The sequence below is a fragment of the Coregonus clupeaformis genome, unplaced genomic scaffold (assembly GCF_020615455.1).
Source record: "Coregonus clupeaformis isolate EN_2021a unplaced genomic scaffold, ASM2061545v1 scaf2144, whole genome shotgun sequence".
Taxonomy (NCBI): Eukaryota; Metazoa; Chordata; class Actinopteri; order Salmoniformes; family Salmonidae; genus Coregonus; species Coregonus clupeaformis.
In genome coordinates this window covers 83,665-90,716 of record NW_025535598.1, presented here as the reverse complement: position 1 = coordinate 90,716, position 7,052 = coordinate 83,665, and the positions used below count along the sequence as shown (strand labels likewise).

The 7,052-nt window shown below is 43.3% G+C and overlaps 1 long non-coding RNA gene across 1 annotated transcript; it reads left to right on the top strand.

Moving 5' to 3' along the window:
- Positions 1 to 149: 149 nt before the first annotated feature.
- LOC123488307 lies at positions 150 to 750 on the top strand. Its single transcript, XR_006660013.1, has 2 exons — positions 150 to 236; positions 698 to 750. It is a non-coding gene; the product is annotated as an uncharacterized LOC123488307 (long non-coding RNA).
- Positions 751 to 7,052: the final 6,302 nt, after the last annotated feature.

The following is a 7,052-nucleotide window of genomic DNA, read 5'->3' as shown; positions in this document are numbered from 1 at the left end:
CTCCTCTCTCCTCTTTCCTGCTTCCCTTTCCCTTCCTTTCACCCCCCCAGGTGCTCCGTTCCGTGAGCTGCCCCCAGCCCCTCCTCTCTCTGACAGGTTCCATGTCAGCGGCCCACCAGCTCCAGGCCATGCAGCAGGCCCAGAGCGCAGAGCGTGCAGGATCAGAGACTGGCCCTGGAACAGCAGTGGATCCACCACCACCACCACCACTCCCTCACCCAGGACGAGTACTACAGGTAGCCTACTGAAGGGACCAGGGGAGCTGGGTGGGGTGTGGGGAGAGTGTGTCTGGTGGAGGTGAGGGAGAGTGTACATGTTAAACTATTCTTGACCAGAAGTCCCCACAAGAATAGTAAACAAACAAACATTTGACCAACTGGGGACATTTTGTTAGTCCCCACGAGGTCAAATGCTATTTCAAGGGGGTTTAGGGTTAAGGTTAGAATTAGTGTTAGGGTTAGAATTACGTTAATGGTTAGGAGCTAGGGATAGGGTTAGGAGCTAGGGTTAGGTTTAGGGTTAAGGTTAGGTTTTTGGATAAGGGTAAGAGTACGGGTTAGGGAAAATAGGATTTTGAATGGGACTGAATTGTGTGTCCCCACAAGGTGTGTATGTGTGTGTGGTGTGCGTGTGTGTGTGTGTGTGTGTGGGCATCATCCCTGACCCTGTCTCATACGATCTCTTCTCTCTTCCTCAGCCACTTAAAGAAGGAAAGCGACAAGACCCTGTGAGGGAGGAAAAAGAGAGGGGGAACAAGCCCACGGATGACAAACCCAAAGGAGGAAGAAAGGAGAGAAATATGTGCAAACGAAGAATAAAACAACAACAAAACGGAAGCACTAAAAACAATGAAGGAAGAGTCAAATGAAACCATAGACTGGACACACATATCATACCATAGGAACCTGATGAGAAATGAACTGATTGAGAAAACAGATGAAAAAAGGGAGAGAGGGATGAGTGAAGTGAAACCGTTACTTACAGTCTGTGTTATCTGAACTATATCATAGCCCCAGACTCTGGGCAAGTCCCAGCGTATGTTGTACAACTCCAGTCAGTTTTGTATTGTGTCCCTGTACAGTATACTAGATGGGAGCAGCAATATAGTGCAGTACAGTCCGTTGTAAATGACCTTATGCCAGGAAGAATGTGTACATCAGGCTCTCCTTTATGTGTCATTGCATGTAGCTGGGTCGCTTAATTCTGAACTGGTTGAACTCCTGGTTCTATTTTTAGTAATGTCGCCCTCTTTCTGACGGGCGAAGGCGGTGTATGAGTATGCATGAGACCAATGATTAAGAAGTGTCATATTATGTTAACGATTAATAGTATTGTTATTATTATTAATGTTGTCTGTTTGTTGATAATTATATAATTATATATACATATTATTTGTATTATTATTTTTGTACATTTTCATGGTATGGCGGTTTGTTTAGTTTTTTATTGTGAAACGAGATGCAAATGAAGGAAAAAGACAGAAGATAAACAACATCATTTTTTTGGGAAAATATATGGGTCTCTGATGTGGTTGTGTACAGTATGTTCTCTCCTCTCTCTCTCTACACATCTCTTTCTTACATACACATGCAGTGTATTCGCTGTCTCTGTCTTGGTTTTATATAAAACACATAAAGCATATATCGAATTCCTCTCTTCTCCCTCACCCTACTGTCTCACTCCCTCTCTCTCCCTTCTCTCTCTCCCTCCCCTCACTCCTTCCTCTCTTTCCCTCCTCCCTCTCTCTGGGTGAGTGTAGCTAATAGGAGACATATGTATGGGAGGAGTGTGAGACATGAAGGTTGAGTAGCTCCAGCGAGCACCAGCCCTGTACAGCCAACATTCCAGACCACACTGTAAAAGAAAGAAGGAAAATGATAGGAGGAGCTGGAAGCGTGTGATTTACCAATGGCATTAGAAGCTCAGGGCTGACTGTGTTCTAGATAAAATGTGAGAAATGCCTCTGTGCTGTTTAGAATAAATGCTCCTATAGTTTGTATTAATAACGTTTCAACCACAGAGGCAATTTCATCCTCTTCATACAGTACATGTGATGGTGTGACTCTTTATACCAAGTGAAGCTAAAACCATACAGTATTGACATGTTAATTGCATATGCAGCTGGACCATACTATGTAACATGCTACGGTCTGACTATTCACATAAAACTGGTTTGCTTTGATCTCTATTTACAAAAAGGAACTGACAGGATGGAACTTTTCCTTATATTCTGTTTATAGTGCTGTATAGTCAGCCATGTTACCATTCAGAAAAGCTACTGTACTCTGTATAAACCATAGGAATAACATGCATTCAACAATAGTTAATTAGTAGTAAAGGAGCAGACAGAGGTACTGGATATGTGCATTCACATTATATTAGTGTCACATACAGTGTTTAACTGGCAAGTGCTATTAGCTTTCTCCTGCCCTCATGCTGAGCTGAGATATTCCATGGTAAGGTTGTGTGGCGTTTAAAGTCACATTAGATAAGTATGTCGGCAGCATTCCATATTGTAGCATCTACAGGACGATCCTGACATTCCATTCTGGGAGATATTCTTAGAGCCCTCCTTCACCAGGGCGAGTGAGAAGGACAATGTGAAAGACATAGAAATAGGTTGCATGGAATAAATAGATGTCATTTTACATGGCCTGTCCATCATTGCAGCTTGGCTGCAAGTTCCGCCAAACAGATTATTTATTTATTTATTGAACCTTTATTTAACTAGGCAAGTCATTTAAGAACAAATTCTTATTTACAATGACGGCCAAACCCGGACAACGCTGGGCCAATTGTGCGCTGCCCTATGGGACTCCCAATCACAGCCGGTTGTGATACAGCCTGGAATCGAACCAGGGGGTCTGTAGTGACGCCTCAAGCACTGAGATGCAGTGCCTTAGACCGCTGCGCCACTCGGGAGCCCAATTGTTACAGTGTAATTACCATTTTATCATGTCATTTCTAAGTAAATGTTAATTTCTGTACCAGGCTTCTCTTCGGCTTTCAATCAGGCAAGAGTTTCTATCAACGGTGCTGTCTGTTCTACCGGTACGTGAACAATTTCTATGATCACAGAGCCATGGACTGACTGACAGGCTGCCTTGATTACAGTGGGGAAAAAAAGTATTTAGTCAGCCACCAATTGTGCAAGTTCTCCCACTTAAAAAGATGAGAGAGGCCTGTAATTTTCATCATAGGTACACGTCAACTATGACAGACAAAATGAGAAAAAAAAATCTAGAAAATCACATTGTAGGATTTTTAATGAATTTATTGGCATATGATGGTGGAAAATAAGTATTTGGTCAATAACAAAAGTTTCTCAATACTTTGTTATATACCCTTTGTTGGCAATGACACAGGTCAAACGTTTTCTGTAAGTCTTCACAAGGTTTTCACACCTGTTGCTGGTATTTTGGCCCCATTCCTCCATGCAGATCTCCTCTAGAGCAGTGATGTTTTGGGGCTGTCGCTGCAACACAGACTTTCAACTCCCTCCAAAGATTTTCTATGGGGTTGAGATCTGGAGACTGGCTAGGCCACTCCAGGACCTTGAAATGCTTCTTACGAAGCCACTCCTCGTTGCCCGGGCGGTGTGTTTGGGATCATTGTCATGCTGAAAGACACAGCCACGTTTCATCTTCAATGCCCTTGCTGATGGAAGGAGGGTTTCACTCAAAATCTCACGATACATGGCCCCATTCATTCTTTCCTTTACACGGATCAGTCGTCCTGGTCCCTTTGCAGAAAAACAGCCCCAAAGCATGATGTTTCCAACCCCCATGCTTCACAGTAGGTATGGTGTTCTTTGGATGCAACTCAGCATTCTTTGTCCTCCAAACATGACTTAGTTGAGTTTTTACCAAAAAGTTATATTTTGGTTTCATCTGACCATATGACATTCTCCCAATCCTCTTCTGGATCATCCAAATGCACTTCAGACGGGCCTGGACATGTACTGGCTTAAGCAGGGGGACACGTCTCGCACTGCAGGATTTGAGTCCCTGGCGGCGTAGTGTGTTACTGATAGTAGGCTTTGTTACTTTGGTCCCAGCTCTCTCGCAGGTCATTCACTAGGTCCCCCGTGTGGTTCTGGGATTTTTGCTCACCGTTCTTGTGATCATTTTGACCCCACGGGGTGAGATCTTGCGTGGAGCCCCAGATCGAGGGAGATTATCAGTGGTCTTGTATGTCTTCCATTTCTAATAATTGCTCCCACAGTTGATTTCTTCAAACCAAGCTGCTTACCTATTGCAGATTCAGTCTTCCCAGCCTGGTGCAGGTCTACAATTTTGTTTTTGGTGTCCTTTGACAGCTCTTTGGTCTTGGCCATTGTGGAGTTTGGAGTGTGACTGTTTGAGGTTGTGGACAGGTGTCTTTTATACTGATAACAAGTTCAAACAGGTGCCATTAATACAGGTAACGAGTGGAGGACAGAGGAGCCTCTTAAAGAAGAAGTTACAGGTCTGTGAGAGCCAGAAATCTTGCTTGTTTGTAGGTGACCAAATACTTATTTTCCACCTTAATTTGCAAATAGATTCATTAAAAATCCTACAATGGGATTTTCTGGATTTTTTTTCCTCAATTTGTCTGTCATAGTTGACGTGTACCTATGATGAAAATTACAGGCCTCTCTCATCGTTTTAAGTGGGAGAACTTGCACAATTGGTGGCTGACTAAATACTTTTTTCCCCCACTGTATATACTAATTGGAGTCACAGGCGTTTCAATGTTTCTTGTTTTTGCCAATCTGGTGAAGTATTCTCAGTGTCAGTCAAAGGGGGAGGGCTCAGGCTGCACAAGGACACTGAAATCTAATAACTACTCCCTTAGTTATAGAAAGACACGCATACACACCCACACTCATTAACTCACTCACCCACTTACACAAGCTGAGAAATATGCTGACATGTTGCTCCATGTAATTAAGAACACAGACTCACTTGCACGTGCGCACACACAAAAACAAACACACACACACACACACACACAGAGACCTTTGTGCCTGAGAGAACCCTGAAGGCGACCAACACTACCTCCCAGACCAGCAACAGACACACATACCAGCGACAGCCAGACAGACCAGTGACAGACAGACAGACAAACAGACAGACCAACGACAGACAGACAAACCAGTGAGCTGTGTTGACAGAGAAACAGCCTCACAGATACCAGTATGCATCAAGTTGACATGGAGCTGTACTGGCAGTGTGGAGAAACCTCAGCAGGGCAGGAGTAAGACGGAACACACACAGACGTCATCTCTAACACACGTCACACACCCTCACAGACTGGCTGTGTCCACAATCAACTTCACCAAGGTAAGAATCTGTTCCCCCCTGCTGCCTCACTCTCTATTCAGAGTGATAAGAACAAACACTGGGACCTTTTCAAATGTTCTGCTTGTAACCCTGTACTGATGTACACTACCGTTCAAAAGTTTGGGGTCACTTAGAAATGTCATTTTTTTCGAAAGAAAAGCAATTTTTTTGTCCATTAAAATAACATCATATTGATCAGAAATACAGTGTAGACATTGTTAATGTTGTAAATGGCTATTGTAGCTGGAAACAGCTGATTTTTTATGGAATATCTACATAGGCGTACAGAGGCCCATTATCAGCAACCATCAGTCCTGTGTTCCAATGGCATGTTGTGTTTGCTAATCCAAGTTTATCATTTTAAAAGGCTAATTGATAATTAGAAAACCCTTTTGCAATTATGTTAGCACAACAGAAAACTGTTGTGCTGATGAAAGAAGCAATAAAACTGGCCTTATTGAGACTAGTTGAGTATCTGGAGCATCAGCAATCGTGGGTTCGATTACAGGATCAAAATGGCCAGAAACAAATAACTTTCTTCTGAAACTCGTCAGTCTATTCTTGTTCTGAGAAATGAAGGCAATTCCATGCGAGAAATTGCCAAGAAACTGAAGATCTCGTACAACGCTGTGTACTACTCCCTTCACAGAACAGCGCAAACTGGCTCTAACCAGAATAGAAAGAGGAGTGGGAGGCCCCACTATATATATAGTTATTCTGTATGCTCTGTGAAGTCCAGGTGTGGTCCTCTGTAGCTCAATTGGTAGAGCATGGTGCTTGTAATGCCAGGGTAGTGGGTTCGATCCCCGGGACCACCCATATGTAAAAATGTATGCACACATGACTGTAAGTCACTTTGGATAATATTATAAGTCTTTATGTATGCTCTATGAAGGCTATATGAAGTTCGTATGTATGCTCTGTGAAGGCTGTATGAAGTCCTTATGTATGTGCTCTGTGAAGGCTATATAGTCCTTCTTTATGCTCTATGGAATGTATTGTGTTATTCTCCTCTCAGGGCTCAGTGGCAGGTTGAGCTCTAGTTTCCCTCCATAGAGACCAGCTGCAGTGTGTCTGGTGATGCTGTGTGCCCTCCTACTGACCGCCATCACAGCTCTGGCTGTCCACTGTGTGTCCTACTACCAACTACAGATCAAATCTACCTTTATTTGTCACATACACAGATTTTAATATGTTATCGCAGGTGCAGTGAAATGCTTGTGTTTTTAACTACATAGGATCTGAGTGTACAAAACATTAGGAACACCTGCTCTTTCCATGACATAGACTGACCAGGTGAATCCAGGTGAAAGCTATGATCCCTTATTGATGTCACTTGTGTAGATGAAGGGGAGGAGACAGGTTAAATAATTTTGAGTGTGACAAGAACTGCAACACTGATGGCTTTTTCCACACTCAGTTTCCCATGTGTATCAAGAATAGTCCACCACCCAAAGGACATCCAGCCAACTAGACAACTGTGGGACACATTGGAGTCAACATGAGCCAGCATCCCTGTGGAACACTTTCAACACCTTGTAGAATCCATGCCCCGACGAATTGAGGCGGTTCTGAGGGCAAAAAGGGCTGCAACTCAATATTAGGAAAGTGTTCCTAATGTTTTGTACACTCAGTGTATATTCAGTGTGTTAGAACAGTTGAGACATAGTCCTGTGTCTTCGTGAGCATTTACAATTCAGATAGAAGGCCAGGATCACCTAACACTGA